The sequence below is a fragment of the Apodemus sylvaticus genome, chromosome 18 (assembly GCF_947179515.1).
Source record: "Apodemus sylvaticus chromosome 18, mApoSyl1.1, whole genome shotgun sequence".
Taxonomy (NCBI): domain Eukaryota; kingdom Metazoa; phylum Chordata; class Mammalia; order Rodentia; family Muridae; genus Apodemus; species Apodemus sylvaticus.
This window is the reverse complement of record NC_067489.1, coordinates 61,136,992-61,151,024: the sequence shown is the minus strand read 5'-3', so window position 1 is coordinate 61,151,024 and position 14,033 is coordinate 61,136,992. Positions and strand designations below refer to the sequence as shown.

The following is a 14,033-nucleotide window of genomic DNA, read 5'->3' as shown; positions in this document are numbered from 1 at the left end:
TTTAAAGGCTTCTGGCACTTGCTGTGGTGGGAGAACAGGGTTCTGATGTTGCCATTGTGGCCTTGGTTTCTGCTGGTAGGGTTCTTGTGCTTGCCTTTCACCATCTGGTGCTACTTGATATTCTTGTCTCTGGCTGGAGTTTATTCCTTCTGTGGGCCTGTAAGCCTGTGTCCTTACTACTTTGAGCTCAAAAATGAAAGCACTGCTGGGAGATCACTCTCTCCTGGCAGACTGTGCACAGAAGGCTATGGAGTTTCCTGGCTACCTGGTGCAAATGGCTGCAGGAAGATTTCTGTCCGAGCTGTTCCAGTGATCTTAGGCTTATGTGCTCCTAGCAGGTCCCCTCCAGAGAGAAGGTGGAGATCTCACCTCTGCCCTCAGAATGTGAAAGCACTGCTGTGAGATCACTCTCTCCTGGCAGGTTATGCACAGAAGTGTGTGGAGTCTCCTGGCTCCCTGGTGCAAATGGCAATGGGAAGACTTCAGTCCCAGCTGCTCCACTGATCACAGAAGGCTGTCAGAATATTAATTCTTAATATATTTTAATGAGTCAATGATGAACATAGAAATTATAGAAATTGTGTTAGGTGCTATAATAGTTACACCTCTCTTCCACCAGTCCTTTCTTGTGGAGCAGACTCCTAGCTGGTCTGTTCCCTTGAACATATAATATCCTGACACAGCCTATAGGACTTGTTGGACTCAGAGCAGTTGGTAAGACCCACCCCTCTCCAGGTTTTCATAGCTGCTACTGAAAGCCTGGTGGACTCAGGACCCGTCACTCACCAAAACCCCCACCCTCTGAATAACACTCTTCTTCCACCTCTTCTGCCCCTTTGGCTGGATTCTTCCTGCTGGGGCAGAATCCTAGCTGGTCTTCTTCCTTGAAGACACTTCCTGACCTATCCTAGAGGACCTGCTGCACTCAGAGGAGTAGAGAATCAGCTTCAGAGCAGTTAGAAAATAGCTTGACTGCTACACTGAGGACCCAACGGACTGAATGTCCAGGCTACTACACCCAGCAAAACTCTCAATCAACGTAGATGGAGAAACCAAAATAATCCATGACAAAAGCAAATTCAAAAAGTATCTGTCTACCAATACAACCCTGCAGAGGATATGAGAAAAAAATTCCAATGGAAGGAGTGTTCAGGAGTACCTACGTGCACCAAAGAAAGGACAAAATATTAAGCATCTCACAACAAAGCAAAAAGAAGAGAACCACAAGCACATAAAGGCACTGATAAAAACAAACATATCAGGAATTTACAGTCATCTACCTTTAATATATCTCCATATTAATGGACACAACTCACATATGCAAACAAGATCCAGCACTTTGCTACATACAAGAAACATAACTCAATAACAAAGACAGACACTATCTCATGAAAAAAAGCACAGAAAAAGGTCTTCTGAACAAATGGTTCTAGAAATAAAAGAGGAATTGCCATCCTAATATCCAATATAATAGACTTTCAATCAAAAGTTATCAAGGGTGGTAAAGAAGATGGACACTTCATATTCATCAAGGGGAAAATCTACCAAGATGAACATGCATGCCCCAAATGGAAGAGTGCCTACATTCATAAAAGAAACTTTACTAAAGCTCAAAACACACATTGGACCCCCATACAATAATAGTGGGAGACCTCAACACCTCACTTTCACCAATGGACAGGTCATTAAACAGAAACTAAATGGAGACAAAGTGAAACTAAGAGAGGTTATGAACCAAATGGATTTAAAAGATATCTACAGATCATTGTACCCTAAAACAAAAGAATAAAACTTTTTGTCATCACCTCATGTTACCTTATTCAAAATCAATCATACAACTGGTCACAAAACAACTCTCAACCAATACAAGCAGATTGAAATAATACCATGCATCCTATTAGATCATTATGGTCTAAGGCTTCTCTTCAATAACAGCAAAAACTACAGAAAGCCCACATACAAGTGGAAACTGAGCAACTCTTTACTCAATGATAACTTGGTCAGGAAAGAAAAAAGAAATTAAATAATTCTTTGAATTTAATGAAAATATTGACACATCATACCGAAACTTATAGGGCACAATGCTAAGAGGAACATTCATAGAACTAAGTGCCCTAGGAAAGAAACTCGAGACATCGTACACTAACAACTTAACAGCACACCTGAACGCTCTTGAACCAAAAAACAAACTCACCCAAGAGGAGGAGAAGGCAGGAAATAGTAAAACTCAGTGCCAAATCAACCAAATAGAAACAAAGAAAACAGTACAAAGAGTCAATAAAACCAAAAGCTGGTTCTTTGAGAAAATCAACAAGATAGATAAACCCCTAGCCAAACTAACTAAATTCCCAAATGGCATTATCCAAATTAACAAAATCAGAAAGGAAAAGGGAGACATAACAACAGAGATGGAGGATATCCAAAAAATCGTTATATCCTACTATAAAAGCCTATACTCAACAAAACTGGAAAATCTAGAAAAATGCTATATGCTAAAGTTAAATCAAGAACAGCTGAACTATCTAAACTGGAAAGCTTCTGTAACACAAAGGACATAGTTAATAAGACAAATCAGCAACCTAGAGAATGGAAAAAAATCTTCACTAACCCCACATTTGACAGAGAGCTACTATCCAAAATTTAGAAAACCCAAAAAGCTAACTACCAAAAAACCAAAAAAAAAAAAAAAATGGGGTATAGAACCAAACAGAGATTTCACAACTGAGTAATGGCTGAAAAGTACCTAAAACATGTTCAAAGTCCTTAGTGATCAGAGAAATGCAAATCAAAATGACACTGAGATTCCCCTGACCACCTGTCTAAATGGCTAAGATCAAAACCTTAGTTCACTACACTTAATGGAGAGGATGTGGAGAAAGAGAAATACTCCAACATTGCTGGTAGGATTGCAAATGTGTGCAAACACTCTGGAAATCAATCTGGAGGTTTGTCAGAAATAGATCTCCCTCAAGACACAAGTATACCACTCTTGAGAATATACCCGAATGATGCCCTACCATGCCACTATGTGCATAGCAGCCTTGTTTGTGATAGCCAGAAGCTGGAAATAACCTAGCAGTCCCATGACAGAAGAATGGATACAAAAAATACATAAAAATTCTAGAAATTCTTCTAAATGTTATAATAGTTACATGTAAATGTTTTAATAATTTATAATTAAGTATTAAAAATTAGTGAATCCACAAAATCAATGATCATCAAAGATGAAAGAAACAGGTTAACAAAAAAATTATGAAATTCTTTTTCGTTTTTATATCACTCCTATGTAAGCATACACACACATACTCATACACATACAATCTCTTGAATCCATTTAGTGTTCTTCATATGTATATGCTTTTTGAGCTGACCACTTGGTATTGACTAATCAATTAGGAGTCTTATCTGCCGGGAGTCTAATTTTTCTTTGTAGTAGGTATTGATTGTTTACATCAAGGGAAGGGATCATATGAATTTCCCCTAGCCATGTTCACCTTGTCAATGGATATCATATTTTCTAATTTGAGATAATGATGTGATTATATTTCTGCTTTCCCTTTCCTTTTCTCAAACCATCCACATACTTCTACCCATTCACCTTCAAATTCATGCTCTCTCTCTCTATTGCTGATTTATATATATCTCCTAAATATAATCTGTCTGTCCATATATTGTTACTGGTATGTATGTTTTCAGGGCTGGTCATTTGAAACTGAACTATCAGTTGTGTCATTTTTTCCTTGGAGACACTTATTTTTGTTTAGAATGTCATATTACAGAGATTTCATGGTTACATTTTGCCTGGCATTTTAGAAAACCTGGTCTCACTGCAGACATCCTGATCTCTGACACTCATCATCTTTCTGTTAACTCTAAAGCAAAAAAATCAGTTTAAATTCACAAAATGGTAATTGTGACTCAAATCTGTATAATTATATTGTCAGTATAAATTATAAATTATACCATAAATATAAGAATAAATAACTTTAAAGATAATTAATAGAAAAATATATTCAACTTTGTTAAAGTATCAGGAATGTGCTTTGCACTCTTATTAAAATAATTGGGAAAATGGTTTGTTTTCTGTTTATTTATTTATATCATAGTACTGCATTTCCTCCTTGGGAGAAGAAGTGTGTCACTTTGGGAATGGACTTTGAGATCCTTCTCTTAGCTGTCTAGAAACCAGACTTCTGTTTCCCTTCAGAACAAGATATAGAACACTCCCCTCCTGCAGCACCATGCTATCTGGATGCTATCATGTTTCTCATCATGATGATAATAGACCCAACCTCTGAACCTATAATCCAGACCCAGTTTACCTGTTTCCATTTATAAGAGATGCCTTGGCCATGGTGTCTCTTTTCAGCAATGGAAACCCTAAGACAGAAGTCTTGGGATTAAATTTAACCAAAATGGCTTCCTGTCAGCGGCCTTAATATCCATGGACATATATATTATGGAATCTGAGTCAGAAGTATCTTTAGATACATTTTTTTATCCTATGTTTTTCATTTGGACTGTGGACCTCAAATGCATGCCCAAAGGAAGAGTGTGTACCAGATTCTTCCAGAAGAGAGAATCAAACCATGGTAAAAAGAATCACTAATACAAAAGTGGCCTCTCTTTTGTCCACAGCTTTGAAAGTGATGGGAATATATAGGTACCTATTTTATTTGTTTATGTACATGAAACTTGAAATGCAAACTGCTCAGGCTTAGAGCAGAGCAATTATGTTAACTTTGAATTTCTTCTTGCTCCTGGACATTCAACTTCCATATCCATCCCAAGTGGTTTTGGAGAATGTAGCAGAATGAAGATAAAGATGGGGATATCATGCAAGGCTTGTTTTCTCTCTCTCTCTTTTATTAATTCATTCATTTATTTATGTTTTACACTCCATTTATTGTCCCCAAACCCCTGTCCACCCTCTTATTGTTCCACGTTTCATACCTCCTCCCCACCCTTCTGTCTTCATGTGAATATCTCCATCCCCATCTCCCCTGACCTCTAAACTCCCTGGCACCTCCAGTCTTTTGAAGGTTAGGTGCATCATCTCTGAATGAACACAGACCCGATAGTCCTCTACAGCATGTGTGTTGGGGCCCTCATATCAGCTGATGTATGCTGCCTGTGTGGTGATCCAGTGTTTGAGCAATCTCGGGGGTCCTGATTAAGTGAGACTGATGATCTTTCTATGAGATTGCCTTTCTCTTCAGCTCCTTTCAGCCTTCCCTAACTGAACAACAGGGGTCAGCAACTTCTGTGCATTGGTTGGGTGCAAATATCTGCATCTGACTATTTCAGCTGTTTGTTGGGTCTTCCTGAATGCAGTCATGTTCAGTCTCTTTTTCTGAGCTCTCCATAGCCTCAGTAATCGTGTCAAGCCTTCGGACCTCCCCTTGAGCTTGATCCCACTTTAGATCTGTCTCTGGACCTTCTTTTCCTTAGGTTCCTCTCCATTTCCATCCCTGTAATTCTTTCAGAGAGACGCAATTGCAATTATGGCTCAGAGTTGTGACTCTGGGATGGACCCTGTCTCCCTCATTTCATGCCCTGTCTTCCTGCTGGGGGGAGGCTCAATAAGTTCTCTTTCCCTACTGTCCAGCATTTCATCTAAGTCTTGAGTCTTTGAGACTCATCCTGCCTTTGAATCTTGAGAGTCTCTCACCTCCCAGGTCTCTGGTGCATTCTAGAGGATTCCTCCAACCTCCTATCTCTGAGGTTGACTGTTTTCATTCTCTCTGCTGGCCCTCAAGGCTTCAGTCCTTTACCCTCACCCAATACCAGATAATAGTCCCTCTCCCCAGACTCCCTCTCCTCCCTGTTCACTTCCTCTCCCAGGTCCCTCCCTTCCTCCCCATTTGTGATTGTTAGTTCTCCCCTCCAAGTAGGACTGAGGCAAGTGATCCACTATGTTCATAGCAGCCTTATTTGTGATAGCCATAAGCTGGAAACAGCACAGATGTCCCATGACAGAGGAATGGGTACAGAATATGTAGTTCATTTACACAATGGAATATGACTCAGCTATTAAGAATGAGGATGTCCTGAGTTTTGCAGGAAAATGGATAGAACTAGAAAATATACTGAGTGAAGTAACTCAGACCCAAAAGGACAAACATGGTATGTTATCACATAAGTGGATGTTAAAACATACAGAGCCAACCCTGCATTCCCAGGATGAAGCCTACTTGATCATGGTGGATAATCTTTTTGATGTGTTCTTGGATTCGGTTGGCAAGAATTTTATTGAGTATTTTTGCATCGATGTTCATAAGGGAAATTGGTCTGAAGTTCTCTTTCTTTGTTGGATCTTTGTGTGGTTTTGGTATCAGCGTAATTGTGGCTTCATAGAAGGAATTGGGTAGTGTTCCTTCTGTCATCCCGGGAATGCAGGGTTGGTTCAATATACGGAAATCCATCAATGCAATCCACTACATAAACAAACTCAAAGAACAAAACCACATGGTCATTTCATTGGATGCTGAAAAAGCATTTGACAAAATTCAGCATCCTTTCATGCTCAAAGTCTTAGAGAGAACAGGAATTCAAGGCCCATACCTAAACATAGTAAAAGCAATACACAGCAAACCGGTAGCCAGCATCAAACTAAATGGAGAGAAACTTGAGGCAATCCCTCTAAACTCAGGGACCAGACAAGGCTGCCCCCTTTCTCCTTATCTTTTCAATATTGTACTTGAGGTACTAGCTCGGGCAATTCGACAACATAAGGAGGTCAAAGGGATACAAATTGGAAAGGAAGAAGTCAAACTATCATTATTTGCAGATGACATGATAGTCTACCTAAGTGACCCAAAAAACTCCACTAGAGAACTCCTACAGCTGATAAACAACTTCAGCAAAGTGGCAGGCTATAAAATCAACTCAAGCAAATCAATGGCCTTCCTATACTCAAAGGATAAGCAGACTGAGAAAGAAATTAGGGAAATGACCCCCTTCACAATAGCCACAAACAGTATAAAGTATCTTGGGGTGACTCTTACCAAACATGTGAAAGATCTGTATGACAAGAACTTCAAGATTCTGAAGAAGGAAATGGAAGAAGACCTCAAAAAATGGGAAAACCTCCCATGCTCATGGATCAGTAGAATCAATATAGTTAAAATGGCCATTTTGCCAAAAGTAATCTACAGATTCAATGCAATACCCATCAAAATCCCAACTCAATTCTTCACAGAGTTAGAAAGAGCAATTATCAAATTCATCTGGAATAACAAAAAAAAAAAAAAAAACCAGGATAGCTAAAACTATTCTCAGCAACAAAAGAAAGTCTGGGGGAATCAGTATCCCTGACCTCAAGCAATACTACAGAGCAATAGTGTTAAAAACTGCATGGTATTGGTACAGTGACAGGCAGGAGGATCAATGGAACAGGATTGAAGATCCAGAAATGAACCCGCACACCTATGGCCACTTGATCCTCGACAAAGAGGCTGAAAACATCCAATGGAAAAAAGATAGCCTTTTCAACAAATGGTGCTGGTTCAACTGGAGGTCAGCATGCAGAAGAATGCGAATTGATCCATCCTTGGCTCCTTGTACTAAGCTCAAATCCAAATGGATCAAGGACCTCCACATAAAGCCAGACACTCTGAAGCTAATAGAAAAGAAACTGGGAAGACCCTTGAGGACATCGGTACAGGGAGAAAGTTTCTGAACAGAACACCAATAGTGTATGTTCTAAGAGCAAGAATTGACAAATGGGACCTCATAAAATTACAGAGTTTCTGTAAGGCAAAGGACACCATCAAAAGGACAAATCAGCAACAAACAAATTGGGAAAAGATCTTCACCAAACCTACATCAGATAGAGGGCTAATATCCAATATATATACAAAGAACTCAAGAAGTTAGACTCCAGAAAACCAAACAACCCTATTAAAAATGGGATACAGAGTTAAACAAAGAATTCTCAACTGAAGAACTTCGGATGGCAGAGAAGCATCTTAAAAAATGCTCAACTTCATTAGTCATTAGGGAAATGCAAATCAAAACAACCCTGAGATCTTACACCAGTCAGAATGGCTAAGATTAAAAATTCAGGAGACAGCAGGTGTTGGAGAGGGTGTGGAGAAAGAGGAACACTCCTCCACTGCTGGTGGGGTTGCAAATTGGTACACCCACTCTGGAAATCAGTCTGGCGGTTCCTCCGAAAACTGGGCACCTCACTTCCAGAAGATCCTGCTATACCACTCCTGGGCATATACCCAGCGGATTCCCCACCATGTAATAAGGATACATGCTCTACTATGTTCATAGCAGGCTTATTTATAATTGCCTGATGCTGGAAAGAACCCAGGTATCCCTCAACAGAAGAGTGGATGCAAAAAATGTGGTATATCTACACAATGGAGTACTATTCAGCCATTAGAAACAATGAATTCATGAAATTCTTAGGCAAATGGATGGAGCTAGAGAACATCATACTAAGTGAGGTAACCCAGACTCAAAAGGTGAATCATGGTATGTACTCACTAATAAGTGGATATTAGCCTAGAAACCTGGAATACCCAAAACATAATCTACACATCAAATGAGGTACAAGAAGAAAGGAAGAGTGGCCCCTTGTTCTGGAAAGATTCAGTGAAGCAGTATTCAGCAAAACCAGAAGGGGGAAGTGGGAAGGGGTGGGTGGGAGGACAGGGGGAGAGAAGGGGGCTTACAGGACTTTTGGGGAATGGGGGGGCTAGGAAAGGGGAAATCATTTGAAATGTAAATAAAAAATATATCGAATAAAAACAAACAAACAAACAAACAAAAAAACCATACCGAGCACCTGAGATACAATCCACAGAATTGTTTTCTTGCTTAGAACACTGCAGTGACCTATCAAAAATTACTGTTTAGGACTGGAGAGATAGCTCAGCAGTTAAGAGCACTGACTGATCTTCCAAAGGTTCTGAGTTCAAATCCCAGCAACCACATGGTAGCCCACAGCCATCTGTAATGGGATCTTATGCCCTCTTCTGGTGTGTCTGAAGACAACTACCCTGTACATACATAAAATAAACAAATAATTTAAAAAATTAGTATTTAAACCACATTCAGGATATATGGTCTCCCTCTGTTCAGCCAAATATTCTCACCTGTGAATGAGAACTAAGAGACATTGATGGTGAAGACACGGGATACTCTAGTAAAATGTTTAGATTCCATTGAAAAGCCAGATCTGGGCTGATGCTGTCAGTTCATTGGGGAGCTGAGGCCAGAGGCTTCCTACCTAGCCTGCCTCCTTCCAGCGCCTCAGATGCAATACCACTCATTATAGAGTTTGCATTCAAGAGCTGAAAGTCTTTTACCCAAGATGCTGAATGCTGACATGTACACAGTTGATGCTGAAAATCAGGTGGAACTAGAAGAAAAAAACTTGACTTATTAATCAAGTGTTGGAACTCCAACACACACTTGAAGATCTTTCTGCAAGAGTAGATGCATTTACGGAAGAAAATCTGAAGCTAAAATTGGAAAATCAAGCACTTGGACAATATATAGAAAACCTCATGTCTGCTTCTATTGTTTTTTCAAACAACTGATAAAAAAAGCGAAAGGCAGTAAAGAGTTCACCTCCCCCTCTTCCATGGAAGGCTGTTCTTTTCCTTCCCCCTTAAGGCTTGGATATGATCCAAAAGTTATCTAAGATATCCAAAGATATCCAAGAGTATATTTGGTTGTTTCCCTGAGTATTTATAAAGAGAATGTCAGATCTAGGTAATACCAATGTTTAACAGGAACATCTCTGAGTTAATGTTATATGTATATGTTAATGTTATATGTATATGTATATGTTAATCTATGAAAATGTGCACATGGAGAGAATTTGTATAAAATTACAGATATTTAGGAAACTTGAAGATGAATGTTTTTCCAATTTGCATATATATATATATATATATAATCTTTTATCATAAGCCTAACCTATAAAATATATAAGGAAATAACCATGTTGTGAAAAAGTGACCAAAACCATATATTGGATGCACAACTTCTGTACCTTGTGCTCTATCTTGTGCCTCTCCTCATTCTGCCTCTTCCTTCCCATTTCCCTTCTTGACAGTAACTTTAGTAGTTACCTCCTATAAGAGTAACCTGAATTGTACTCTTCTTCAAAGAATGATGATAGTCTACTGCATAGGAGTGAATTGTAATTGCTGACACTTAACCAAAATAAGTAAAAATAAGTAATCAGAGTAAATTAGTATCCTTATTTAAGGCTTTGTTATTTGTGATATTGTGTAATAAGATAGGATTGCTGGTTTCTCTTCAATCATCTGAAAGTAGATTGAATCTCTAACAAATGGAGTGTTTTCTTAGAAATATAAACTGTCACACTGAGAAGCTAAAAACTCCCTATTGTATAAAATAGTCTGTTCGGTGTTGGAAACATAGGAATGCTGGTCATATGTATGTGAGAAATAATAATAAAAAATCCTTGAGGAAAGATAGAAATAGGAAGGAAAACTGGATTAACAGAAATAACTAACTACTGATGTTTTTCCTCTAGAAGTGTGTTACCTCTGGCCCATAGCTGCACTTTTGGGACATATATGAAAGTAAACTGAGTCTAATGTAAGTAGATTAAGAGAGACCAGTGAAAAGTTTTTTCTCAAGGTTTGTTTGTACCCAGGAGATGAACTTTGCAAAATTAATTGAGAGTATATTAGTATCAGAATCATGAATATAAGAGAGTTTCGTATATGTGATAATTATTAACATTAGTATTTTACCTCAGTTGTTATTCCAGAATTTCTATAAACTCAACTACTTAGTTTGAAGAATTTTAGTCATTCTTTTAACAAACTTTAAAAATTTAGTTTGTAGCTTCCATTTTATAGGGAATATCAGAAATAATAGTAAGGTCTTATTATAGGAAAGATCCACTAACGCAGCTGGTGGCTCCTAGATTTGGCTGCTTTGACTTGTGCAGTCATCTAATGTATTAATGTAAGCCTTGATGAGGGAAGTTAGCTATATGGATGTATAATCCTCACATTACAGACATTTTGCAACTCTTTTGTAATCTTGTTATAAATATTTAAAATTGTATTCAAGTTTTACTTTACTGTTTAGTTAAAATCTGTTTCAGGAAAAAAAAGAAAATGAAAGAGAATCGAGATCTGAACATTTTTGATGCAGAACATAGAGACAGGGAAGGTGGAGATAAATGAGACAGTACTAATTATAACAGTATACAGAGTTTGTTGTTATACAGGACCTTGAGTTTGGACCCTAACTCTGCAGACAGGGCATTTCAGTATATATCAGATCTACTGCATAGGAGTGTATGTCTACTCTTTGGACATGCTCATGTTCTGCTGGCCTTCTGGTTCTACAGTGTCTTCTAGAATCACATCTGGGATAACTCAAGTTCTGTGCTACATAGCTGAGCTTGGTTTGTATTCTCACATTACTTGTGCTTTCTTAAAAAATTACTTTTCTTCTGAGGGAAAAAAAACTAAAATAATTGAGAAATTGGTAGAATTAATGAAGCCATGCTTGTCAGACTTTGAACAACAAATGGAATATAGATTGTAGCTCATGATCTTTGCCAGATACTGGAATATAAAGGAAACTGTTTTGTCCTATAATTTTCTTCATTATAGGACCACTCCAAGGCTCTATAGAAAGAGAGCCTAATATAACATGACACTTCTTTAAAGTTATAGAGCTTGATTAGAGTTTGGAAAGCTACTGCAATAAGAGTTTGTAAAACACATTAATGAGGAAGAGGTTATACAGTGATCTCCACAGGATTCTGCTAAATCGTTAGCTGAAAACTATTCCAAAGTTTTGTTAAAGCAAAGTGCCCAAAGCCAGGAAGTGAAAAACAATCTTCAGGAGTTTGGGAGACTATATTTCTATTATGAAAGTGTGAAGTCCTAACACAACTGGTGGAATTCTCAGAGTTCTCAGGTCTTAATAGCAGGGCTAAATTAGTCACATCACTATGAACTTTGTGAGGTTTTGTTTGCACATCTTAAAAGCAAGTATCAAAGTAATAAAGGTAATTCAAAATAAGTTATATATTATGATATCATAATATATGATATATTATGTGAACTCGGCGCATTGATATGCTGAGATAAATTAAAGTCTAGTTTCTAATCTAAATTACCTCATTCCATAAGAAAACTACAAACATTTTCATGAATATAATGTACAGTTTGCAGTAAGAACATAATGTAGTACCCATTTCTAGCCTCTGTCGAAATGGGAATGAAATCGTGAAGTCATTCTACTGGGAGAGTTGATTTTATTTGAGAAAAACTGTGTATACTAAGAATTGACATGGATATTTGGCAAATTAAACCAACACTGTTGTTTAAATAACATGTTTCACACTTAGAAAGCAATCTGTCACTTTTGCAAAAATTTAAAATTATATGCTCTGGTAAGATGGTTTGGTAATTAAGAATGTTTTTTGCTATTATAGAGGACCCAGTGTTGGATTACAGTAATGGTATTTAGGGGTTCACTATCTCCTTTAACTCTACTTCCAAAGAATATGCCATCATCTTTGGATTCCTCCTGTACTGCATTGTACATGGTTCACATATAGATAAGCAGACACAGGCATATGTACCACACAATGTGCAACATAGACACAGGCATATGTACCACACATGTGCAACATATCCACACTCTCACATAATTCACACATGTTGATACATGTACAGACACACACACACACACACATACACACACACACACACACACACACACACACACAGAGCTGTCTACTATCTTAGTTAGGGATACGTTATGGTGAAGAGACACCATGACCAAGGAAACACTTATAAATAGAAGGAGTTAATTGATGCTTACAGTTTCAGAGGTTTTGTCCATTACAATAATGGCAGGCATCCTGGCAGCATACAGGCTGGTATGGTGCTAGAGACTGAGCTTAGAGTTCTATATTGTCATGTGAAGGTGACCAGGGGGAGACTGCATTCAAATCTGAACAGAGCTTAAATCTTGCCATCACAATGACACAGTTCTTCAGAGAAGGCCACACCTACTCCAGGAATGCACCTACTAGTAGTGCCACTCTCCTTGGGCCAAGCATTCAAACATATGTGTCTATAGGGACCAAACCTATTCAATCCATCACCCTTACTTTTGACTTGGACTTCTAAACACAATTAGCTTTGGTCTTGAGTAGCCCTGTAGGAACCCAAGAACATCCTACCTCCACATGGAAACCTCCAGAAGCTCCAAAACTAACGAGCTTGGAACTCTACCTGATCAATCCTATTCCAGTTCGATCTGACCTCCATCTTAGTTGGGTCTGACTAGGACACAGCCTTCAGAGGTGAGTTGTTCATGGTCCCCTGAGCCTTATTATTTATCTCTGAGCTCACTCTGGAATCTATAGGAGACTTATGGACACCAAGAGCATCCTGCTTACCCACCAAGACTAACCAGCTTGGAACCCTGCTCCACCAATATCATCACAGTCAGATCTGCCTACCATCTCAATTGGGTCTAACTTGGACACAGCCTATAGAGTAAGGTCTGCCTGAAGCACAGTCAGCAAAGTCAAGTATCCTGACCTTGATTTCTGGCCCAAAGCTTTTCCCACCATCCTGAGTACTCCTGTTACCATCAGGATCATCCAGCCAACAACAGTGAAAAACAGATGCCTAACGGACATCTTAGGAACACAATCAACAAGACCCAAGTTAATATTGCACCATCAGAGGTCAGCTAGTCAGCTATAACAAACCCTTGATATCTAAGATATCTGAACCATAAGAAGAGAATCTTAAATCCAGTCTTACAAAGATGATAGAGGCCTTTAAAGGGGACGTGAATAAATCCCTTACAGAAATAGAGGAAAATACAGTTAAACAGGCAAATGCATTAAAAGAGGAAACAGCTGAATATAAAGAGATGTAAGAGAATAAAACCTGGTGAAGGATATGAATAAAACTGCAAGATCTAAACAGGGAAGTGGAAGCAATAAAGACAATGCAAACTGAGCCAATCCTAGAGACAGAAAATTTAGAAAA

At 38.4% G+C, this 14,033-nt stretch overlaps 1 pseudogene; it reads left to right on the top strand.

The window, feature by feature from the left end:
* The first annotated feature begins 9,136 nt into the window (after positions 1–9,136).
* LOC127668484 (short coiled-coil protein B-like) lies at positions 9,137–9,579 on the top strand (annotated as a pseudogene).
* Positions 9,580–14,033: the final 4,454 nt, after the last annotated feature.